The sequence below is a fragment of the Oenanthe melanoleuca genome, chromosome 2 (assembly GCF_029582105.1).
Source record: "Oenanthe melanoleuca isolate GR-GAL-2019-014 chromosome 2, OMel1.0, whole genome shotgun sequence".
In the NCBI taxonomy this organism is placed as follows: domain Eukaryota; kingdom Metazoa; phylum Chordata; class Aves; order Passeriformes; family Muscicapidae; genus Oenanthe; species Oenanthe melanoleuca.
In genome coordinates this window covers 103,462,954-103,489,477 of record NC_079335.1, presented here as the reverse complement: position 1 = coordinate 103,489,477, position 26,524 = coordinate 103,462,954, and the positions used below count along the sequence as shown (strand labels likewise).

At 40.0% G+C, this 26,524-nt stretch overlaps 1 protein-coding gene and 1 long non-coding RNA gene across 4 annotated transcripts in view; one reads left to right on the top strand and one right to left on the bottom strand.

Moving 5' to 3' along the window:
• Positions 1–26,524, top strand: part of BMPER (BMP binding endothelial regulator) — a 148,259-nt gene that overhangs the window by 113,705 nt on the left and 8,030 nt on the right. The gene's annotated exons all lie outside the window — the stretch shown is intronic.
• On the bottom strand, positions 1,737–26,523 carry LOC130249418 (uncharacterized). The gene is made up of 3 exons (XR_008839793.1): positions 26,271–26,523; positions 3,167–3,699; positions 1,737–2,125 (listed from the first exon to the last, which is right to left on the bottom strand). It is a non-coding gene; the product is annotated as an uncharacterized LOC130249418 (long non-coding RNA).

Here is a 26,524-nt window from a genome sequence, read left to right as displayed (position 1 = left end):
TCTTTGGCAGGGTGTTCTCTCATGAGCCTGTGCTTTCTCCCAAGATGTCTAGACTATGCCTGACTTGACATAATCTATTCCATAGCTATAGTACGTATTATGTGGTAGTCAGTGATATCCCTGCCCAGGATTCCCATCTGGTGTTTGTGGCAAGGAATTCACTCTGCGTGGTTCTTTTTATCAGCTGCATGCAAACTGTGCACTGTAGCCCCAAGAATTTTCTTCACCTGTCTTATTTATTTCTTTTTGTCTCTCAGTGCTGTTCATATTTCTCTACAAATGATAAAGTACCTAGTCGGGAACACTTTTTAGTTAAGGAATACCACAGGGATTTTTGTCAGCTTTCTTCATCTATAGAAGTTAAAATTTTATATGTGCAGGGGATATCTAACTGCGACACTGAAAGTAATAACATAAAAAGATGCTATTTATTTTTTTTGCTGTCCTTGCAACAGACGCAGGCTATGTTCAAAGTCATCCCAGGGTTTAAAATGTAAATTCTCAGAGAATTGTTGGTGAAATATGTTTTAGTTCTATAACTGTGTGGGAATGATCAACAGTGGTGAATGTCTAAAAGCTTTTCCATATGACTAGGAAGTCAAGAGTTGATAAATTTCCTCAGTGTTTATAATTAAAACCCAGAAGAAGATATTAAACATTTACTGGTTTCTATGTTGTGGTCAATATTAAGATTTATTGACTTGAGGACCAATATTGACTGCAGGGAAACTAGGCCTGATTTTTCCCTTAAGACCTACTAAATCTGGATGGTGACTGAAAGCAGAAGGTCGCATGGTTTAGATATCCAGTAGCAACCTATTTCAAGGATAATAACTTCTTTGACTTTCTGAAAGACTCCGATGTTTTTTCTAATTTTTTTACAATGCTTTAGGAAAATTGGTATTGCAGTAATGCTTTTAAGAGCCTTTTACTTGTGGAAATGCCCCTTTGACATACAGTTGGAGTTATGCAGAGTGCATGAAAATGCTGGATTGGCAGCCTGAGGGAGAGAGTTTTGTCTATTGAGTGGGTACAGTATGAGCAACAGCAACAGATGTTTCTTGTGGTGACTTGCTTGTTTCCAGCTCAGGGTGTGACAGCACAGCTTGCTGAAGTCCACAGAATCATCCCAGTCCTTGACTGTCTCTGAATTACCGCAAACAAATGATGACTTTTGTGACATGAACTGCTCCTTCCTGAGAAGCATAAAAATGCACTTGAACTCATTCCAGGTCACCACTACTTATGCTTTTGTGCTAAAAGTTCTATCATTTGAAAACATCAGATGCCTGAGAGTTTGAGCCGGGAAAGTCAGAGATCAGAGACTGATCTCATAAACCAACATATTAGGTGGCTATCACTCCTACATACACAACATATGTATTTTTGTCTGCTCCTAACTGTTGCCTGAATTATATGCATTGCTAAAAATCCGAACACAGAAATTAATCCCTTGCAAATTCTGACCTGTGGCTGGCAGCATCCTTCATTTTTCAGGCTTGAGGTACTAATAAAGTGTTTAAGTCTGCTTTCCATTCAGATGTGAGAAAGTCATCCAGATAGATATGAACTAAGACTTTGATTCATTTTTTGTTGGTGGTGAAAGTCCTAGGTCATGTCTCAGGGCTCTGGATAAGATGGTATTTCATGAAGCAGCCCAATAACCTGTTGCATTTGTGGCTATAAGAGAGTTGCGAAAAGGATAATGCAACATAGTTCCTTGTGCAATGGAGAAGAAAAAGAGAGCTTTATTTAAAAAAAACCACTACACTATATAGGGTAGTATGTGCAAAACAGAATAGAAAAGACCCATTGGTCCAAGAAGGCAACACCTCTTTGAAAAATGTATTTTCTGCAAAACAACACGTCTCCCATGAACCCTGCAGGTTTTTAATCTTCTTGTCCTTGAGCAGGCTAAGAAATCCAAGGCTTCAAGACTGCTTTTTCCCTGGTTCCCAGCAGTATCCAATGACAATAATCCACTCAACAATTAGATCCAGCAAAGTAGTTTATCCAGCAGCTTTTGACACCTCCCTTCCTGGGCAGCTTGGACCCCATCAAATTCCATGTTCAGATTGAATTCAGGCTTCTTGGTGGCTCAGCAAAAGGATTTATTATGAGCTGACTGTGGAATGACCAAGAGAGGATTACTGTGCTTATGTGCAGTAGAAATAGAAATTTTTTTTGTAATATTGAGGGTAATATTTGTAGTTACAATTTTTGAAATATTGAGCTGCAAGAAAACCGGAAAAGAAAACTTCTTAAAGTTAGTGGGACTTCTGAAAACTGGCAGATGCAGATATTGGTTTTCAAGGCTTGTATTGGTTTTGTCCTCTTCTCCTGTAGAGTCCACTGTCTGCTTTGAAGGGAGAAGTGATGCCTTACTTATCCTAGGAAAATGCGTTATGTTCAGGTAGCTAGTGTTTCTGGCAAACAGTTTTAACTTCTTACAGAGTTTATCAGAAGCCAGTTGCCTCAATGTTAAAAATTTTTAGTGTTTCTTTATATATCTTATAAATATGAATGCTGTCTTTCTGTGCAGTAATCTAGATGAAAGTGTGAAAGAATATATACTCCTCTTTTTTTTGGTTAACCCTTTGTTTTCCCCTGTTGTACTACAGGTGTGACAGTGATGGAGGAACACATTTATAGGTCTGTGGGGCGGCTGGAAAAAAGATCCCTCCCAGGGCTATTCACAAGTGAATCATTAGCCTGACTGTAACAATAAATACCATGACACAGAACATGGAAGGATTTATCCAAAGGTCATATTCACCCAGAAGGTTTCTCTACTTAAAGAAGCTCACAGCTGTGTTAAGATTAAAGAGTGTCAGAGAACCACAATGTGTGTGCTTTTTCTGCTCTGAGTAAAATATGACCTGTTTGTCTAACAGCCCCAGGTGAGGGATGCTAGTGTCAGACTGCCTTGGGGCTGTCGTATGTATTTCCAGTGGGTTTTTAGTGTTTAGGAATAATCTCCTCTTTGATACATTTATCTGACACACATCCTAAACTCCTGCTATGCCCAGGAGGTGAGCTTTGTCCCATTATTCTGACTACTTTAATAATCACTCAGAAAAGGGAAGTGTAATGCGAACAACTCAGACAAATGACTGAGATCTAAGTTATGTCCCAGAAATTGAAATAGTCCAAATGAATCACTCACCTTCTTACTTGGTGGGCCAGCTGTGAAGTGACAAGCATTTTATCTGCAGCAACAGGCAGCTGCTTGGGTGTCTCATCAGTGGTGGGCTTCGGTGAAAACGCTTGTCTGAGTTTTTATGCCTTCATGAAAGGATGCCGTCATATAGTTCGGTATGTGGCAACACCTCTATGGTTAATCTTGTTAACCCATGTCTTCTTTCATTGATAATATTTTAAAGTCAGGAGTGGTGTCATGAGTTTTATACTGATTTAGGAGAAAGAGTTTTGCCTTTAGTGACATAGGCTGCGCTGTAGCCCATGGTTGCATGAAGTCTCTCTTTGGTCTATCCTTAGTAGAGTGTATCGGTTTTCTCCTCCACTGCCAACAGTGAGCCTGGCTTGCTGAGCTCATGCAGGATACCTTGAGCTTTCAGAATCATTCTCAGCAGTGGCAGCCCCCGGCAGATGCTGTGGAAAAACAGTTGTGGCAGAAAAGGATATGGAGTGTTGCTGTACTGAATGTTCCTTGGGAAGTAATTGTGGTTATTGTTGCATCTGTGGACAGTAAACAAATTAATCTTCTGACATGTTGCAGAAAACACCAGAGAAAAGCCATGAGAAAGTTCTATATAATTTTAATAGTGCTTTGTAATTTGCTACCCACAAGTAATTTAATTTTTCATCAGGGGACTCAGCATTGGAAGTGCACATGTGGTGAACGTGAAGGAGAGAAGATCTGCTGGTCTCTTCTCCTGGGTTTCTATTGTGAGTTGATTTTCTCTAAAAACACTTGGTAGCATTTTTTTCCTTGTATTTTATAGAAGCTTCAAGTGATCACCTCATGAGAAGTGAGAAGTGTTGTGAAGTCCTACTAAGGACTGCACAACAGGTTATAGGGAAATATTTTAACAGCCCAGGAAGAACTCTTTAGCCGCTATTTAGCAGGTTTTGAATTTACAAGTGGTATTAGAAGTGGCCTTTCTCAGCAATGTAGCTATACTGGTTGTTTGGATCGTCTCTGAACCTGCTTTCTGACTCTGAGTCCACATGGTTCTTAGGTTGGCTTGATTTAGAGACTCATATAAATGGTTGTGGATTGTTATAAAAGATTAGTTTCTATGTATGATAGCTTTTAAATATGAAAAGTTGCCATGAAACATAACATCAGGAAAGAGGAAAACACCTGAGGCTGAACTGGTGTCATGTTTCTGTTTTACTTCTGAAAAATCTAAGATTAAATCCCAATTTCATGAGATAAAATACCTTAAATTAGTTGTCTTAGCCTGAGTAGAGCTCCTAGAGGACCTTAATCAAAGCAAAGCACACAGCTTCTGTCAGAAAACCCTGAGTTTTTTTGTTGTTTTTAGGTTTTTTTTCCACTTGTTTAATACAAAGGAAATTCAATCCTAGTGGAGAGCAGTCACTGTAATGAAATATTTCTCTGTGCTATTATGATATTAAGTAGAAAATCTGTAAGCATTGCAATGATACTTTCAGCTGTAACCTAGTTAGACACAGGAAAAACCAAAGTCCCATTGTAAGAAAGTGATCCCTTTTCTTCAAGTGGTCTTGGTTTTTCATTTTGACTCTCTAAAGCTTTTTAGTATTTTTTAACCATTCAAGAGGTGGCTGGTGTTTTGGGAGGTGAGTGAATGGGAGGCATGAGGCTTGGTCCCAGCTCTGTCCTGCGTTGCATATGAACCAGCTCAGGGGTACATCAGTCAAAGTCTCAATATCTGAGTGTGGAAGATAAAGCCTCCAAAATCAGAGAGAATTGTTTGTTAGGTGCTATGGTAGAGTCTGTCCATGTCCACTAACCTTTTGGTGCAGGTGGGTTATCAGCTGTGCTGGACATCGGCTGCCATTTAAACCACTGCCCATCAGTGCAGAGTTTTGTAGATGCACCCATTACACCAAAGGCTGAAAATATGTGCCTGAACCATCCAGGCAAAAAGTACTTCAAAATTTATTTTTATTCTGTTTTATAAACCCACTTATTCTCTGTCTCTGGTGCTCTATCTTTATTGATGCATGCTTGCAAAAGAAAAACAACATAATAAAATCTCTCTTTAGAAAAAGATTATGAAGCATTGACCTTCTTCTGAACTTTATATCATGGTTTCCATGACAAACTGCTTGGTGCAGTTTGAAATCTCCAGATGTTTTATCCATTGGCTCAACACTGCAGTTTTCACGTTGTCTTCATTGCCCTGTTAGTGGGCAGAGACCAGGAATGTTCTTTTGGAGTGGCTTGCGCTGCTGGATTTAGGTCTCCAATGAACCAACCCAACAGCTTTGCTAATGTCAGTGTTCTCTGCTAAGCTTATGTGGGAGTGTTGCTGCAGAGTGTGTTTCATGGAAGACAAGTTGAAGAAGCAGACTGTAAAGTTTATATTTGCTGCATTTTTCAGTTTGATGACTGGAGCAGAGAGGTTAGCACCAGATTTCAGTCATTGTGAGCTTGGAGGTAGCAGGGGAGTCCAGTGCTGAGGGCAGCAGCTGGCAGCTTGATCTAGCAAGTGAGAGGGATTTGCCACTTAGGAGATCTCTGGTGTCTGCATTTCCTGACTTGCATGCTGTGTGATTCCTGTGATGGTTGGAAACAGCAATAATAGTGGATTTAGAATGAAAAGATTTCATTCTGCCATGTGGTCTTTTAGAGTACCATGCGTTTTCCTATGCAGGTTTCTGGGAAAAGGCTGCTCCAGGGGCCAGAGGTGTTTACTTCATGTTGTAGGAATTTGCAGTCCAACCAGAATAGGAAGCTGTTGGAAGTTCCCTGGAGATAAGACCATGAGTGTGACTGACAATGCTAAGGGGATATCTAAATAGAGAAATTTACTTTGACTGTTGTTGTGTAAATGGATATTTTTACACAGACTGTCCCTTTGCAGGGGAGAATACGCAGTGAGCTAGGACTGCTTACTGCCAGTTTCACTGGCTCCAGGAGTACTCTCAGTACAAGCCTGTCACAGGACAATTTCTGAAGGTCTCTTCCATCTTACATCAGCTGTGAGTGAGACCTTAATGGTGCATTTTTCATCTGTCTCATTGCAGGTGAGATGATTTGCTTGAGGCCACCCCAGAAAATCACATGTCTAGGATTAATAAGAAAGTGTGTTTTAAGCCTACCCTAGACTGCTGTGCAGCTGTGTGCAGTAGATCATAGGAACTGTGAATTCTGCTGCATAAAATAATAGAGGTATTTTGGTTGGTAATACAATATTAACAATAATTATAAACAATTATAACAGGGAAGAATTATTGCTCTTAGCCAAGTTCTTCTGTTTAGCCTTTAACCTGATATGTCCCTATTTTGATTCATGAATGGAAAAACATCTCTGGGTCACTTAATTGCACAGAAAACAAACAGGAAAAAGAGAATAGGTGCTGGTATTGTCATCAAGGTTGATAAAGTCTAGTCAATTTGCAGATTTTTCACAAAGTTGCTGGAAAATTGATGCTGTTTTATTTCAGATTATAATATGGGATAGCACTTGCTGCTTCTGTTGTCAAGAGAAACTCTGTGTTTTGAATGTCATGACCCCTTTTTGACCTGGATAACTCAAGCCTGATTAATCTAAAATGATGCTGCCAAGACTTTGGGCCAGGGTCTGGTAAATACTAGATAAGTAATACAATAACAGTGATGAGGCATGGGCATCTTCCACCTCTGAGCATATTCCCCATTGCTTTTGGAAGTCAGATGCAGCAGACTGTGCTATGCTTCCCACTGCAAAGGGCTGGGATTTGGAAATGTCACATCCCGAGGTGTCTCCTTAGACCTGAGATCACCTCTGGAGGACATGCAGGTGGTTTGGAACCCAGCTCTTTCCAATGCCCATCAATGAGAGACTGCAGGAGGCTGTTCTTAGAGGTTTTCATGGTTGTTTATTCTTCCTTATCTCAGGAATGCTTTGTCCAGCGAACAGCAGTCTGCTCACCAGACGTCCAGGGCAGAATCCGCCTGAGAAAGGCAGGACTTATCTTTTATACTCTAAATTACGTACTAGGTATTTACAAATGACCCCCAATACAATACAATCTTGTTACATGGTCCAGCTCTGTCCTCATCCAATCTAAAAGTGCTAGCATGTCACCCAGCATGGATGACACGGAGAAGAAGGAGGAAGAAGTATCCACACCCCCAATTCTCCATGTTGGCCACGTGTCCCTTATCACAAACATTCTAGAAATCTGCTAATTCTACATTCTAACAGTCTAATTTACACTCTATTTATTTTTGCAGCTTGCATTTCTTCTCTCAATGTGGGTAAATTGTTCCAAGCAGCTAAATCCAGCCCCTGAGACACCTGGGTCTCATTCGAGGGTCTTTGGGGACCCCGCCAGGGGGGTCTTAAACTTTCCAGGGAAGCCAGAGGAATAGTCTGGACTGCCACAGGAAAGGCCAGTTAGCATATCTGCTGTGCTTCAGGCAGCATCAAAGGAAGCCCTAGGAAGCATGTGTACCCCAGAAACGTGATTTGCATATCACTCTGTGGTCACAGAGTGTGATCTGTGCATTTATTTGTCCTCGTGAATGCACTAGAAGGGGAAATAAAAAATGAGAGAGAGGCTCTGCTTCACTCAGGTGTTCTAAAGCAATGAAACACCTTGCAAGACAGAGCAATGGGGAGGTCAGGAGGTGGGGTCAGGGCCAGCTCTGCCATTCCCCCACTGCTGAAGACATGATTTGTGAGTATGTGGGACAAATCACTTCCCAAACCGTCACCATTTCTGTGCCTGCCCATAACTGTGTCCCAGGCGGGAAGGTACAGGTTCCTTGGTTGGGTCTGCCCACTGCCTTGAACTTGGAGGCAGCAAACTCAAGACTTTGCATCATTTCCTTCTTGCATTCCACAGATGTGAGATCTGACTGTCAATGCATATAATTTAGCAGCTGCCTCTGGTTTGAATTGAGCTTGTGGCTAAAAGCTGTTTGCATTCAGTTAGCAGTATGAAAGTTGCGCTAAATGAGATGGTGACTTCCCTCTGTTATTGGACATTTATATAAATAATTAGCAGCAAAGTGGTATCCTCAGAAGAAGCTATGTAAATGTGCTGGAGTTCTTTCTCTACCTGTACAACAGGATCATTTTTAATGCTGTGAAAACGCATTGGTTCCCTTCATTTCTTGTAAAATAGGAAATTTTAATGATAGGGTTCTTACCTTTCCTGTGTTTTGTAAGTGCAAAATTTAGGATTTTTCACAAGTTAAAAAGTACACAAGGTGCACAAGCTTAGCAGGAAACAGATGGGGGAAACAGCATTTCAAGCTAGTCTGACTTTAAAAATATTTACTGTAATAGCACGTGAAGGAAGGTTTGAGGCTCCAAATTGTCCATTTACTTGTGTGTAAAATTAAATATGGAAATAGAACATGGAACAATGAAATGCTTCTGAGGCTCTACCTGCTGATCTCAAGCATTCAGAGCGGCTTGCTATGATTGCAGCTTTCTGGCTGGCATAAAACCCACCAAGTGGTATAATGGCTATTGAACCCTCATGGAGTTCATGGTGCAAACCCACAATGCATTTTTGTGCGACCAGCTCCCTCCCCACCTTGCAATTTGCAGTTTTTGGAGCACATCCACAATGTATTTCAAATTTCCTCAGCTTTGGGATTCTATTTGAACGTAAAGATTCTGTTTGAAGGTAAATAGAAGAGTGCTTTCTGAGAAGAGGAGGAGCAGCTGAGGCAGGGAGGGGATGGGAGGGCTCCTTTATCTGGCATTGCCATGAAAGCAGTTGAGTCAAGGCCTGAGGTTAATTAACTATCAGACCATCACAGCTTTCTGGTGAGTGTCCCAAACTGACTGGCTGCCTAGCTGGAAGATGCTTCAACCCTGGCTCTTTGGTGCATCTTGGCCAAGCTGCTCCACAACTGGGCAGCAAGGGGCTGACTCCAGCCATGCAGTCCTGGGCTCCAGTGTCCCCAGATCAGAGGTTCAACTTTGCTGTCTTTCACAGCTCTTCTTTTTCCTCTTGCTACAATATTTCTAAAACAACGGGAGTTCAAAGCAGGGTTGAGAGAAGATGTGGTTTTCATCTGATTTCTGAACACGGATACTAGCTCTGTGAAGGACCAGATGTAGAAGGGTTACGGGGAACAGACTTATAAATTTTTGCTGCTGAGACTGTGATCTCATGTAATATTATTCCACTTCTGAAAACAAATATAATGTATTGCTGCAAAGCCAGATTTGGGGTTAGGAAAGTTGGGTAGAGATTCTTGCTTGGGGCTCTCTCTGAATCTTTGCTCTTTCTAGTGAAACTGAACTGATTTATGGTTGTGTCTGGAAACTAGAAGTGGCCCAACATGGATCCAGAGGCAAATGTTCTTAAAACTGAGTGTTCCATTGTGCATATGTGCAGATAACCATATGGGGGATGGAGAATCAGTTTAGTTTGTTATTAAGTTGGAACAGATGTCAGGCCTGGGATTGCAGATTTCAGTTCTTCTCCTTGTCTTGTGGAAACAATGAAATCCTATTATTTCAGCTGGTGAATTGGAGCTAGTGTACAGCCTAGGTCTCAGCTTTGTTACCCTCTGAGCTCTGAGGCTTGTCTGAATTGAAAAGCAAAATGCAATTCACATGTTACGATCATGGAAAACCAAAATGGAAATTGGTGTTGGGTGCAAACATTGATACTTCTATGGACAGGAACCTTACACCTTACTACCATTCTTCTAAATGGGTCAGACTGTGTGGGAAGCTTAATATCATATATAAAAAAGTAGATGAACTTATTATCTGTGTGATAGAGTTGAAAGTGAAGGATTTTTTAGGACTTAATCTTTCTATTCACTATTTTGAAATATGGCTAAGGAAAATCCTGTGTGAATCAAATGGACAAAACCAGTATGCAAGAGAAAAACTAATGAATGTACATACTGAAAGGGAACATTTTATTCTCCCCAAGTAATTCATGCCATTTTAGGGTTTGTTTGCAATGAAGTAGTCAGTCGTGGCAGGATAGTGAGCTACTTGGCACATTCGTTCAGTTGCATCCATGGAGAAAAGAAAGAGCTCTTTCTGGAAAAACATAAGTTTGTGAGCATGAGAGTACATTTTCAGAGCTGGTTGTGTAGGATGAGACGTCAGAAGCAGGTGTTGCTGGCCAACCATACCTGGCATTACAGACAAACAGAATTTTACCCTGGGCTTCAACAGGCATGGAGTTATACCAACACCAAGTTTTTCTGGAAAATGTTTACCATGAAAGAGCCTTTTCTCAAGCAAGGCTGTGTCCTCCTGTAACCAGCTTTTCAAGAGAAGGGAGAAGTTGGCCTGAGGTTAACCACCACATGCCTAGCTGGGACCAACTCAGAGATGGTGAATGTAGAAATGCTTAAAATATAATCCATAGCCAAAGCTAGTGCTATTTCCTAATATTCAAACACTCCTAACAATTTCTTAGAAATACAATTAATCATGTCCTAGTCCTAGCTAATATTATCATTTAACTGTAATATCAAAAAGCCTTATTCATAGGTTAAGGTGTTGGTGTCAAGCACATATTAGAATCTCCTTGCTGCCCTCAGAAATTTAAGTTTTAAAGATGTATGTTTGATTAGCTGTCAGGACAGCCTATTCTGGCATTGCTCTGCTAGTACTGAACTTCATTTGATAAAGAAACAGCCTGCTTCACTGCCACAACTTCCCCGTCAAAGCGCTTCCTCCACTAACATTTCAACGGGATTGAAAAGTATTATGAAGCAGAAAGAAGGAATCATAATGGGGTGTCTGTAAGATCTATCTTCATTTGGTATATGTTATGTTCTCCAGATTTTCTTCTTGTTCTTAAGAAACATAGTCAGATGTCACTAACTCAGCACAGTCAGGTTAGAATGCTGCTTACATGGAGTACCCTGTGGGGTTGAAAGCACAGACAACAAGAAGTTTGTTTTAGTATATGGCATGCTGCCCTGAAAGGCAGTGCTGTAATATAATCATCAACTGCCTTGTAAAAACAGATCTGAAGGAGTACAAAGGAAAGCTATTTGCAATGCACAGCAATGCATTTTATTGAGCATACACAACCAAGAAAGGTATGTACTTGTACATCTGAGCACATCTAGAGGCACCCCTACACACCTGTGAAAGTTCCCTCTTCCCAATGAGAAATTAAGACCAAAGACTAACCACATAAAAATTAATGTGACAGTTTGCATTAAAAGTACAAGGTTGAGGGGGGGGGTGTGGAAAGGGAGGGAATGTTAATACTATGTCTGAGTTTCTTTTCTAAACATTTAATTCAGACCACCTCAAGTCTTCCTCCACTTTAACTTAACTACATCCGTTTCATCGCTTTCATCAAAAATTGTACATTTCTGTGAGATGATATACAGGTGTTACTTTTCATTCTCTCAGCAATGACATTTAGTGCAGGATGAAGTAATCCTACCATTAAATAAGAAGCTCACAGTGGTGTTGTGAAGCTTAATTTGTTTGGAAAATGCTTTGCAGTATTCAGATAAAAGGCACTCTGGATATTCAAAGTATTATTACTGCACAGCTGGTGGTCTACATGCTGCAGATGTTTCTTCCATGCTGTTGCATGGTTACTTATGTGGCTTCATAGTGCAGATGTTTATGAGTGAGCATGCACAATCTCCTCTGCTGATGTTTTTTGACACGGATTTTACTGCTTCTTGACTTTTGATCTTGAAAACAATATTCTTTTACTGGTGAGGTGCTACGTGTGTGTGTGACTACACCCCTGTTGATTCAGCCCCCACTGCAAACAACAGCATCTGCAGATATTTACTGTGGGCCTTTCTCTTTAGCCACTACTTCCTTCTGTGGCTTTTACTCATTCCCACAGTGTTTGATTCTGGGGATTCTGACTCTTCTGTTAATGCTCTATCACCATCACTCTCTTCATGCAGACATGATGATTCCCTTTGTACTCTTTGCCCAGATGGGATAAAGAATTTCATTTCATCTTGATTCTTTCTTTTCTTGGCTACTGCCACTGTTACATAAATGGATCTCTAAGAATTCTGGGCTTGCCATTCACAATCTCTCTAAAAATATCTGAAGATAAGATGAGCTTCTAATTTCTTCATGTTCTGTGCAAGACTTTCTTACAAGTGGAGAGTTAAGGTATGACTTCAGCTGAAATCCACACTGAATGTCCTGAACGCGTGCAAATCTCCATGGCTGTATGATTTCATCAACGTGTTTGGTGAGAGAACTAGTGCTAAAATTTACTTTCCTCTTGCTTTGCTATATTTCCAGCAAATGGCAGGATATCCAGTCCAATACAAGGGCGACTGAGTAAACAAGATTTTTTTCTAACCTGAAGTACAGTGCATTACTCACCTAAGAGTAGAAAAGAACCAAACCTGTACACACACACATTGCACACAGGCAGAAAAAAGAAAGTGCAACCGAATGTTCTGGTTGACACAGACTTATTTACAAGATTAACATGGAAGACAGAGAGAATTAGGTACAATATAGTGGTGCATTTGTTCTGATAAGTATTTAAAAGTATTTTAAAAGTATTAAAGAGCCACAATCTTGCAGCTTAGAGGAATGAGTCTTGGCCTTTGTGAGAAGGCAATTCTTAAAGCTGACTGCATTTCAAAAAGAGAAATCCTACTACTTTCTGTAGCATTTAATGGAGAATTCAGCATGAATCGTAGCAAAAGGTTCAGTCTTTACCTGTAAAAATTAGATCTGAAAGAAAGACAGGTTGAGAACGCTAGACCCTAGCTACATTATGAGGAGAATTGTTCCTCAAAGACTTTCCCATTCCCCTTATCTTTAAATGTGAAACAATTTGTCAGTGCTCATTAAATCTTTTAAATTATCTCCATGGAGACTATGGCTACCTTTAATACACAGAACTGATAGGGTTTATGCAGATGTATACTCTGACCCTACTGAAATGTCACATCATTTCTCTGGATTCATCTTGGTAAGCATAATTTTCATTCTGCCTCCCTAATGTCTCTGAACAACAAAAATTGCTACACATATGTGTAACAGGATTTACTCCACCTAACTTCCCCACTATTGCTGCTCCAAGAGGACAGATTTGCACCATTGCTACTTGTCCTGATTTCCATATTTTTTCATCCTTGACTGCTGGTACTGGAGTTGTTCCTTTTCTTTTGATGCACCTATTTCTAATATTGACGCTCCTAGTATCACTGGAAGGGTAGAGGGAGTAGAGAGGGAAGGGGGAAAGAGGAAGGGAAGGAAGCAAGTTCTTCTGATGTTCTAATTACTCACTTCATCTCCCCTGTTTCATGACTAATACCTCCTCCCCTCCTCTGATATGTTCCTTTGCTCGTTCTGGTTAGTAATCCCAGCTGAAATTGAGTCATCATATTAGTAACACTTGGATTCACATAATTTCATTCATTATAATATGATCATTTGTGATTCACTATTGCTTGATAACAAAAGATTCTTTTACACATTATAAAAATTACATCAAATCACTGGCCCCAGAATGGAGGCTGAAAATCAGTGTGGAGGAGCTTTTACTCCTGCCACTTTGGCTTGAATTTGAAATGTTTCACACAGTAGCTCTGCTAGGAGTAAGCTGGGCTTCCTTACTAACATAATAAAACGCAGACCATCCTAAGGGGATGAGGGAGTTGCAGTCCAAAACCTGCACTGCAAGCAACCAAACTTTAATGGAAAAGGTTGAAAATATTCTATTAAAAAAGAATTTTCCTCCTATATATCATAAACTCTATTTTATGCTTTCCCCACTCCCTCTTTTTTCCTTACTGGCACAAAAACAGGATCTTTGTTTTGACAGAGCTAATCCGCTCATGCTTTCATATGGGCCCTCAGGCTCCCCACCTGTGGAAAGATCCATGGGAGCAGAAAACTACTGAGTGAGTTCCACATGCTCACCTCAAAGGGAAGAAACCAGTGGCCTCACAGAGGTATGGACTGCAGACATTGTGGCTCCCAAGGACCCTTGGAGAGCATGAATACAGTCTCCTGCACAATCTGCACAATTTCCAGCAATACCTTTTCCTTCTTCATTGCCTTCTGGGATTTTTCTCTCTGTCTATCTGGCTTCTTCAGGAGACATGCTGTATAGGCTGCTTTGCTGCAGTTGTGCTTCCTCTCTTTTCCCAAAGTCTGAAAGGCACACTTGCAGCTGAAAGTTTCCACCTGCAAATTTTGCTGGTGAGAAAAGATATAGTAGCTTGCAGCCACTGTCAAGTTTGACAGCAAGCTTCATGACAAACTGGTACAGCTTTGACATCTCTCTGCTGCTTCGGTAGGGAGGCAAGGGAAGGCTTTATGGAGTGAAAAGTGATGGAGAGAGAATGAATTGCTTTGTGGCTCCATCAGGCAACATGTTCAAGATGGCCAGCACTGAGCACTGATCTGTTCCATAGTCTCTGCCCAGCCAACAAAGAGAGGCAAAACCATATTTAGATGTTTAGTACTTTGTATACAAGACAAAGTCCAGAATTTATCGTAATGTCTTTGCCATTGGACGTGACCCACAGATGAACAGGAAAAACAACCGCAATTTTTCTGTGATAGGGAGAGTTTTCTCATGTGGCTACAATTTCTCATTAAAGTCTGTTGATTTACATCAGCTTGGCTTGTATCTAGCCAAGTAAATGACCATGCTCAAACCAACTCACTGGAAGGTAAGTTTAGAGAATAAACCTTGGCTCTGTCTGCTCATATCTCATCCCACTTCACCCAGAATTAGGTCATTCTGGCTTTATAGCATCTATGTGGGATTCTATGTGGTCCCTGGGCCAGGCTGATATCTTGGAGTCACTATGTCTAGTACAGGAAATTTTAATTCATAGCATTTAAACTCAGAAAGCTTGAATTTAATGTTCAGTGGTGTCCTAAATTAGTCTAGATCCTTTAAAACTTTAAAATACAGAACTGAAAAAGAAAAGGCTGATGACAGTTCTTAGTCATGGCTCCTGTGTTGTCAGCAGGAAAATCCCCAACCATTTCCCTGAAGCCAGCTTTTCATCCTCTTTTCAAGCTCTGTATGGTGTTTTGCACTTGAGACCTTGCAGTCAGGAAGGTTAGAGGACTGTGGCAGTATGCAAAGCATACCTTATCCAAAGCTCTCAGCATGTGAAGTAGCAGGCTGCGTCAAACTGACTAGAGACCAGAAACCAGGTCTCTGCCTCCTGGCCAAATCCCTATCACTCTGCTCACCCTCTACCTCTAGTCTATTGAATCCTGAATGGGACATGGCAGCACTGCCACTGTTTTAAGGCAGCTGTCCTTGATGGGTCTCACTGTTGGAGTGTCAGTCAGGTTTTATGCCTGCCAATGCCCACATAGTCGTGAGAACATGCAGAACAAAAGCAGAGGTGCCTGAGGAAATGTAAAGGCAGGAATTAAATATCCATAATGAAAAAGTTCAGCCTTGCTGGGGTCAGAGTAACCCTGCCAGGACTGCAGTTTTGCATTCATGTGTTTGAATCCTGTCTCAATCATCCTTTATGAACCTATGTCTTTGTGTGAGTCTGGGCCAGGACCACACAGGAAGCCATAAAACCCAGAAACAGAGTGTTTTTTTAACTTTTCAATTCAGGTAAGGTGACTATTGTGCCACTTCATCCAAGTCCTATTTTTAGCAACTGCTTTGATGAAGAGCAAAGGAGACCTCAGAGGTGAAATGCACTGTGAGGATGCAACCAGCTGGAAGGCAGCATTCTCAGTGGGTCCATCTTTGCTGAGATGAGAGTTTGGCTCTTGTTTTCTAAAGAGAGCACAATGAGGGAGAAAGCTGTTTACTAAATAGCAGTCCTACCAGGTCTTTCCCTTGCCGTCTTTCTTATTCCATCTGGAGCCAGCTACTTCTTAAATGCTCTGCAGCCACCTAGAGGAAAAACACTGCTTGATTGAAGTAAATTTTATATGGATTAAGCCAAGGAGTGGGCTCTGCAGAGATAAGAATGTCAATTTCTGAGCTTGCCAGCCTGTTTATTGTTGTATCACAAGACCTCATTGGAAATATATACAGAGAATCATCATGAAAAGCTGAAGATAACTTCAGTTTATGTTTATAGTTCAGAAATATTTCCTGCTTCATGCTCTCATTGTGCTTGTTATTGGATATGATATATTTTTATGACAGATACTCTAGCAGGGCCACAATATATTTTGTAAGCAGACAGAAGGAGATGATCTGGTTTGAATTTTTATTTTGAAGATTTAAAACCTGTATCATTTTACATATTTATCTAATGACTATGACAATATGCTTTTGGTATATCTACATGGTTTATGTTTCTGTAGGGCCATGACTTCAAAACCTTCCAATAATTTTTGAGGTTCTATCTAGGATGTTTATAAGCTCAAACAAAACCTCTGGCTTTTCTCCGATGAGGGCTGTGACACATAATACACTAAGGGGCTCGCTGTCTACCAGAGTGAAAGTTGATGCAGTCATATTAGAACTATTTAGTTCATGCCATGTTCATTTGCACTGCATGAAACACAATAACGAAGTTTAACTGTTGATGGATACTTTAATGTATATAGTTAGATATTAAAATGTGCCCGTCTTTTTGAAACTGAATTAAAATTACTAGTTTTTTTCTTTTTCTAGATAAGACATGGCAGCTTAGTCTCCACTTGACTAGGGAGCTGGGGGAAGTATTCTATAAAAATCAAGTCTAGACATGGAAAAAAAGATAAAATTTTATGTCAGTTACAGAATGTAAAAGATCAAAATGATGATGGATTTTCCTTGGTAGCTATGCCAAAATTCCATTATGATGGAGTGTCTGTCATAAGGCAAATTCACTTTAGCAGTGTAAGTGCTAAACTAAGCATTGCACAGAGTGAGTGGAAATGTAAAATACTAATATGGGTATTAAAAAGGTTCCACTAACACATTTTCTGTTACTTTTCCTCTCTTAAGAAAGACTTGATATATGCATATGATGTGGTCAGTCTAATAGCTTGAATACTGCTATATTGTATCAGAACAGGATCTGTAATAAGGAATCTTACTGGCTTAAGAAATTCTAACCATTATGAAATTTAGGAAATCTTCTAGAAGTGGCTTGGGAGGGAGGTGATTCCGCCCCTCCACTCCTCTCCTGGAGTGCTGCATCCAGTTTTGGGTCCCTAGCATACAAAAAACATCAACTTTTTGCAGCAAGTCCAGAGTAGGATCACCAAAATGATTAGAGGAATGGAGCACCTCTTGTATGAGGAAAGGCTGAGAGAATTTGGATTGTTCAAGTCTGGAAAAAAGAAGACTTCAAGGTCACCTCCTTGTGACCTTCCAGTACCTAAAGGGAACCTACAAGAAGGGTGGAGAAGAATGTTTTACAAGGACTTGGAATGATAGGAGAAGGGGGAATGGATTCAAACTGAAAGAAAGTAGGTTTAGCTTAGCTTTTTTCTTTTTAGGAGGACAAAAATCTTTACTGTGAGGGTAATAAGGCATTGGAACATATTGCCCAGAGAAGCTGTGGATGCTCCATCACTGGCAGTGCTCAAGGACAGGTTGGATGAGTTTTTGACCAACCTGGTCTAATGAAAGACATCCCTGCCCATGGCAGGTGGAACTAGATGATCTTTAAAGTCCCTTCCAACCCAAGACATTCTATGATAATTGGTGGGATACTGGAAACACAGGGTAGGCCTATTTGGCCATAAGAAATCAGTGATGAGTATATAGGCTGTACACCTCAGGCCGCTGGGCCTATGAAAGATGGAACTTTTGCTAGAAAATCCTTTATGAATTGACTTTCTTTCTGAACATTAAACCCCTAGAGTATCTTTAGTATTTTTCCAAAACTTTGCATGAATGCATGATAAGCCTTATCTTACAACTTTAAATATACACGTACTGTTATCTTTGCTAGTTCTGTGATAGGTATTTGCAAGTGGATGACTATGGATATTAGCTAACTGAGGAAATACATATCTTCAGAAAGCAGGTTCTAGCTTTTGAACTTTCAGTGTCAGATTCCAGGTCATACTCCTAAATTTGGTTCTCTTATATTATATTGTCTCTTATATTATTGTTAATACAAGTATTTTATTGCAAATAACCTCTTTATAAGGGATTTGAATACTGTGCTCTAGTGCTATGTTATTATGGTCCTGGCGTCTTCCAGCTAGATATACAATCCCCAGATCATACAATGCACAAGCAGCCAAATCCTCTTTGCAGTAATCTCTTCAAAAAGGGTGGGACAAATTTTATGTATACCACTCCAGTATGCAAGTAAAATGAGAATATTTTTCATGTGTATTTTCAGTATTATATTGGGCAGTTATTTGAAATGGGTTAAGAATCTTATGCATTTTCTCTTTATTCCAATAATTCCAGTTACAGAGTCGTATGTGATATGCACAGAGGGGTTTGTTTTTTAATTGTTTCACTTCAAGGTATATACTACATATGAACTCAAACCACTTGAGTTCTCCTGCATACAGATATTTTTTCCAAATGCCAGGACTGTTTATTTCAAATGCCATAGCTGCATGATGAAGGTGAAATTCTGCATGGTGCAGAGAAAAGAAACAGAAGAAGAGGAGGTGAAAACTCCCACTTTCTGAAAATGTGTGGGAGTGCAAGAGGTCAGCTCTTCCACAGCTGTGGGTGGCATTTTCATATTCTGTTAGGAGTTTTTTGAGCAAAAATCCACTCTTTCTAAAGGTGGCAAGTCAGTTGCTCAGCTGTAGTGTAACTTTCAGCTCTAGGAAATATTTTGAGTCATACCAGATTCTTCTTGGAGTCCAGCATGGGACTACATTGTCTTCCTTAGTCATTGTTCAGCTATTTCCCCATGGAGAGATTTTAGCCAGCCTTTCCATTCTCAGGACCAGAAAGTATAATTAAAGCTACATTTGCCTGTAAGGATCAAGCACAAAAAGCAAAAAGCCTACTTGATGCATTAATATGACTATTATCATGAAGAAAGAAGTAGGTAAGGTTACTATGCCATTTCATTCTTTATTTGGTTCTTCTTCCCCCCTTCCTTCCTTTGAAGTTCATTTACCACTGGTACTACATATTGAGAGAAATTATAAATAGGTGTCAGGGTAGTGCTGTCTTGACAACTTCCTTTTCATGAGGTTTTAGAAAATGTTCCAGAATGTTTCATTGTTAATTTTGCCATATTTGTGTGGGTAATGTTGGTTAAAGCAATGAAACACAATTCTGGCACAGAATGCTTTTTATGTAAAGGTTAAAAATACAAGCAGAACACTCTTTTTGGATTTATCCAAAGGCTTTTGGATAATATTTTTAGCAGCACATAGTGTAGGCTTGTGGTGATATTGTACAGCACAATAATGTTTCTTTTCAGAGGTCTACATGGGCATTAGTTTTATTCAGTGTTTGGAAAACACCATTTTTTCTTATCCTCTGTGAGGGAAATATAGATTCTGATTTTTTTTTAAGAAAATGTATACACAAAGAAATCAAAATTTAATTGCTGTCTGTCTTTGCTGTGTTGGAAATTACCAGCAGTAATTACCACTTGCATTGCAAGCATCCTTCTCCTATGTTGATTCTAAATAAATGCTGGGGCTCCTTGGCAAGGCAGGGATGGATATGGGCATCTTGTGTGATTCTGTTTAATTATCTGAGTGCCAAGTCTATATCTGGACCAGGAATGATGATACTTAGAGTTAAATTAGGACCCTTCAATGTGTGTGTAACATGACTGCTATGCCCCAAAAATCTTAGATCACATGCAGCTCTTTCCCTTTGATGGAACTGTGTATTTTATAATTCTCTCTGCTTAGCTCAGTGTGGCAATACAGTCCATGGTTGAATCAAAGTCACACAAAAATCAGGAATCAGGATGAATTTTGAATGCGTGATTCAAATGCCTACTACTGTAAACTCCTCCTCTGCATTCTACCAAAAAACAACAGTCATATTCTCAAGCATTATGGCCAATGCTTTCTGTATAGGAATGAGATTTCCCTGTGGAAAGGATGTGCCTGCAGTACATTTGTTATGCACAGCTCACTGAAGATGAGCTGTGAGTTCCCTTTCTGCTCCCACACTCGTAGGGATGTTTTGGAGCCTGTTGAGCAGTGTGGGAGTTCTTCAGCATGGGGCATTCTCCAGTACAAAGTGCACATGAGCTGCTTGCCAGTGTTTATGGGCCCTTATTTTCACACTCACCAGAAAAAAGGGTTGGGGCACTGATTATTTAACTTTGTTATAGATGCCTTTATCAGATACCCAGTTTAAGGCAATGTTACGAATGTTAAGATGTGTGGGAAAAGCACAGAGGGAGTACAGACATGGTTACCTGATCTTGGAAGAAATGATCCTTGAAAATGTCTGACTTTGCTGTCAGATCCCCAGGCAAGTGCTTTGAATGAATACTCAATAGATGTAAGAATTTCTGTGTTTTCAGCAGCCTCCAAAATTACTTTCTTTGAGTTACTGCTGGTTTTGCATTAATGTTAGTAAACTCTGGAGAAAGAAAGAATGATCTCAGGCCTTTGATCTCAAGCCTCAAAGCCATTAAATGTCTCCAGCTCTTCATACTATATTTCAGTACTTCAGAAAGGTTAAACATGCGCATGCAGACAAGTTTGCCATAGCAACAGCATGAGACTTCCCATTATGTATTGGAAAATGGCTCATCTTCTCATCTTCTTACCTTGTGAAATGTCTTTTCTATCTGGGGCCAGAAATAAAGGCAAGTCATTAAACTTGGTTGAAAAAACAGCCCAAACAAACTTTCTCATAACAACTTAACTACTGACAGAGGCTTTAATTTTTCCTCAAATTAGGCTATGCTTGTACCAAAATTTGGCTTACCCAATAAAAATTATCCTAAGAAATCATGTCTCACAGGATGGTGGGGCTGGAAATTCATCTTCCTCTCTTAGGCAGGTGACTCTTCAGGCTTTGAAGTTTGCAAATGTACAGCTTATTTCAAGTATAGAGGACAAACCCAATCACCACCTGTTGCTTCTTCATATACAAAAAGTGTATGTACTGATTAGAGATAGACGATTCTCTCTAATTGCTTTAGTAAAATCTCTTGAGATCTACTAATGGAAAGAGGAAGATGTTATTGTTTTCCATCTGTGTGGAACAACTTAAAGGTACCAAAATTTTTGAAAAATGCACTGCATCCTGTTGTGCAATGTGGGGGGAAAATTAAGCCACTACTAAAATGGTTGATTCTGGGTTTGAATTCATGTGTATTGCAGAGGAAAATGAACTGCTGATGTTCAGCAAGTGAATATCTGCGATTTCAATCCCGTGTGGCACAGACTAAGGCTGTAGGCTTCATTGCTGTGATCTTTTCTTTTTCTTTTTTTAAAATACTGCATGTAGCACAGGAGTCAGTTCTTCACCCTTTGTGGGACTTGGAGACTTTCTGTGGTTTAATATGAAAAAGGGCTGTTGCTGAAGGAGTGTAGTCATCCAGTTTACTTTCAAGAGGTGGCAGCACAGTGTGTGCTTGTCACCTTCAAGGGTGTGTCCCACAGTTGCCGGATGCCTTCACTTCCATGGATTTCCCCTTGCAACAGTTAGTGATTATACACACCCAATTAACGCCATCTCTGACATATACCCTGCAGGCAGCACAGACAGCATCGAAAGGGATCACAGTGAGACACTTGGTACTAGCCGAGGGCTCAGAGGTTGGTTGTGTTCCAGAGCTTATTTGGAGCAGGGATGCCAGATGAAGTGCACGGTCACATTCAAGTGTTTTTCTTTTTCTAAATGTAAATATGTCCTTAAAATAAATGTAATTTTCTTTTGGCCCACAACATCATTGCGTCTCTGTATGAATTCACTGGAGGCAGAACTAAGGTCACCTGAAGTATCTTGTTTGTATTTCTATAGCTAGTAAAATAGATTCATTTTATAAGTAACTTGTGCTGCATTCTTCTTCTGGGATTATTTCTGTTTCACTGTAATGTTTTGATGTTTAAGTTTCTAGTATGTTTTTACTTCATTTATGCAAATGCTTTGTTCCTGGTGAAGTCACAATATGCTACAAGACCTAAAGTTTTCATTACTGTGCAGTACAGTAAATTGTCAGTAGAGCTTCATTATTGGCATAATTCCAAAGTTTTACTAAACTGTATTTTTTTGTTGTTTGAACGGTTCAGTCAGATTAGAGTACAGATAAGAAGTGCGTAGTGTCACCAAATCTCTTTATCAGATTCAAAGGAAGAATGATAAGAAGGCAGATCTGGGGAACAGAGAATATTTTTTGAAATGTATCACTGTAGAGGATAAAACAATAAATGCTATGGTATACCAAATTTGTTTGCAAGGGGAAAAGATTAGAGTTGCACAGAAGAATCAGTTTTTCAATTTGCTTGGTAAAACATCTTTTAACACAACTGTAGCAATAATAAATGTGAGAATTGTAATTAACTGCAAGAAGTAAACAACTTTTGATAAAAATACAGACCAAGAGTCAAAGCTTGGCCATGGGCCATTGGCAGGTCATCCTCAGAGCCAGCCCCCAGAGAATGGACATCTTTTACTTCTATGTCCTTGCTCAGAAATGCCCATTCATTAGGAAATTAAAGGAGGTTTTATTTTTATTCACTAGGCTTGGCAGCTGTGGATATAAGTTTCTTTACTCTCATTTTTGATTTAACATTAATTAATTTAATTAAATTTACAAATAGTTAGAAATTGTAATTCATTAATAAAACTGCTGCAATCTGGCAATGGCTCCTCAGCTAAGCCTAGGGCTTGACCCCAGCAGCTGTCACCAGGATTAAACACTTAATGAAAAAAAAAATTGCACAAGCAATTCAGTATGTAATGAAAAAGCAGTTTCTTTGTGTTTCACAAGGCACGCTACCTTCCTCAGTGGACACCTGTGCTGAACAATGTAGCAAATAGTGCTGATCCCAGCCAAAGCTCAGATGTTTCACACAGTAGCATGTCAGCGCCAAGGGTTAATGGCTGGCATCGCTCATATGCATGTAGGAGCTAAGCGCTGCGCTCTCAAAGAGCATGGCTGCCCTCCTGCAGACTGGGAACAGCGCCCTCCCTTCCCTAATCCCTCAGACTATGCCTAGGTTTTGCTAGAGTCTGTGCTAGCCTTGCCTCATACCTCTTAACTATTAAAAGGCTTGGGTGAATGATGGTGAGCCTGGTCTTGTATCTTTTTTTGACCTGAGGTAGCTGTAGGTTCATTGCCTCAGTGCAAGAGGTGACATCTCTCTCCAAGTAATGGTAAAAAAAAATAAAATGTATGCTCTAAAAAAGCAGAGGAAGTACCTCAGCTTTAGGGATTTATAAGTTCTTAGTCAAGGAAGTTGGTGAACAAATAGCCAAGCTGATACTGGCAAGCATCCCTAAACACTATGGACATCAATAATGACTAAATGTGAGTGGAGAGCAGCGAAATGTGTTTCATAAAGGGGGCTGCACAGAAACAAAAACATTATAAAATGGTACCATGATAATCAACTGTTTACGGAGATTATAGACAGACTTTCTTTGTGATAATAACTTGTTTCAGTAGCAAGCAAACATCTACTTCACTATAAAAATGAGACATGCATGTCTTAAATTGCATGGGATATATGGAGCAGTGCCTGCTGCAGAGATACTAGGACACGATCACAAAGAGATGTTGTGGCCAAAGGAAACAGTGTGAAGTTATTTACTGTGTCAATAAAAAGATGACCCTTTGTGCTTATACAAGGTCTTTTATCAGCTGACAACATCAAACCACCCCCAGGATCTTGTGCTAATCTATTCCTTGCCTATCAGCTGTGATATGCATACAGCAACATCTGTTACTGGAAAAGATGTAAAGGGACCTACCGCTGGACTGAAGTGAAATAAAATTACATTGTCCCTAGAAAGTAAAATTATTGCAAGTGAAAACAACTGGTCTGTAAATACAAGCATGTTATATATTTGATCCAAAGCAATTCTGTTTATTCACAGCGCATATATATCAGTGAATCAGGGACAGGTAACCTTTTTACATTAGCACTTGTGTTACTTATTTGTCACAGTGATTTTTTAGGTAATTTAATTTTTGAGGGTCCACTGAGAGAAATTTTTTTTTAAAACTCATGAAAATGTCTAGCAGAACTCTCAGGTCACTGAAGCAGCTGGTCACTTTGGCATGGGGAAATGCTCCTCTTTAAGGGGCACTGTTGTACTTATAGAAACTGGCCTGTCTCTGTTCAAGGGATCACTAATCCTTTCTTCTAGTTTTGAATAAAGCGTTACAACCACCCTGTGGTGGCTGTAACAGGACCAGGCCAGCTGGGAAGCCCATGGCATAAATATAGAGAGACAGAAATTATAGAGTAGCCTCAAAACATAAAGGCTTTTAATGTAACAAAAATAACAAATGTCCCCACTATTTGCAGGCACACATCCAAAGAACTGTGAGAGTGGCCAACTTAACAATACATAAGAGTATCTGATGGCAAAGGTCCAAACACAAATGAGAACTAGGAACATGTCTGGACATGCCCTTACATGTCCCTACATGTCCCATAGTTTTAGGTTAAAATCTCCAGTATCTGCAGGTGATGTCACAGCCTTGCTCCTACCCACCAGATCCAATTCCACAAAGGGTTCTCAATTACTCTAGAGCAGTATATGGGCATTAGGGCTTCTGATTACTTTGGCTGAGGTTTTTGCACCGTTTCCAAGCTATTCACAGCTTCCAAGCTCTTTTGCTGTGGAAAAAGTTTCAGGGAAACTAAGCCTGTATCTATCCTCTTCCTATAGACAATTCATATTATGGTCCACAGGAAGAGCAACTAACATGAGGAGCACATTTTTCATTTTAGCCCTTCATCTTTGCAAGTGTGCCTTTGCTCTCTCTGAAATGGGAAAGCCCTTGAACATGCATGGAGCAGGGGGGCCTTGACCACTGACACCCAAGGTCCATGCACAGAGCACCTTCAGTGGAAAGCAGAGGAACCAAGGGAATGATTTTCAGAGTATGCCTTCCCTATATCTTCTCTCTGTCTTTTAATGTTTCTGCTGAGAGCAGTAGATACTCATTTCTGAATACATTTCTGATACAATTTCTGAATTCACATTGCTATACATGCAGAAATGTCTAACATTTTGCATATGGAGAAATTAACTGCAAATCTCTGGGCTCTTGCTAGTTAAATTTTAGGTCTGTGTCAAACAGGCACATGTTCTGAATGAGCTAACTTGAAATACATTGGTGAGATCCACAGTAGCAGTTTCTCATAGGGCCCTGTTAGCAGCTCTGCTCTCTGTCCTGGCACTTCCACATAAGAATCCGATGGAAGAAGAGACTGGGCAGTATGAATCATGCCTGGGGGATTTCCCAGCATGAAACTGCTCAGTAATGCTGCATCAACGCTGTTCTTTTGGAGTATCTTAAAGTCTGTGTAAGGAAAATTAATCCATCGACACAAGAGGTTTATGTCCAAAAAGGAGACAGAGGAGTCCTTTTTGCTTTATTCGAATAAAGGGAGAGGCCATGAGGCATTCCCCTGGGATCTCTCAAATTTTTGGAGGACGCAGCCTCCCTTTTTATCCTATTTTCCTGGCCGTATTTCCTTCTCTCTTTCCCATTGGCTGAGTCACTCGAGAGGCACAGACTTCCCAGAACGCCTGACATCTGAAATTCCCCTCTAATGTATAACCCTTCCTTTTAATTTTTAATTCTTATAGAATTCATAGTTTCCCCCTCGTTGATTCTTTCATCTTCTGTTACCCAATTTCATTTACCAGAAAACCTACAGTTTGTTTGTAAAGGCAAATCTCTTTTTCCATTCATCAATCAGTGTAATCCCTCCCATTGTTTTTTTTTATCTCTAGGTGCTAACTTTATCTACCAACAGATCTACAACTTGTTTGTAAAGACAAATGCAACATTCCTCTCATCTGGCACTTAGTAGTGATGCTGCTGAGAGAACAGGCATATAGCTGTTTTCAAACCCTGAAAGCAAGAAGAGTCTGGAGGTAATCTGGAGAGAAGGCATCATCTCTTGCATGGAGAGATATGTGTTCGTTGCCTACAGACTTCATGCTCTTAACACTACTGTTATGATTATTGGTAAAATTATTAAATTATTACTTTCTAGGAATAAAAACTTTTTATCTTATGTTGCCGCAAAATCACTTAAAAAATGGAGTTTGCCTTACCCTACTGTGGTCTCAGTCCTCCCTACCTGACATTTCTTGGGTCTTCTCAACTCCCTGTTTCTGTGTGGTTTCCTGGTGCTCTGGAGGCTTCTCTGCATTGAAGCATCACAGCAAAAAAGAGATGAGTCCTTGGGATGTAACCGCAGGATGCCTTTAACTTTCTTGCCTTTAGCACAAGTTGCTGTGGCATTGAATGCCATGTGACTGGAGAGTAAACAACTCCAAACCTCAGGCAGATATCTGCCAAAACATTCCTTTCTTATTTGTTTTGGGGCTTTGT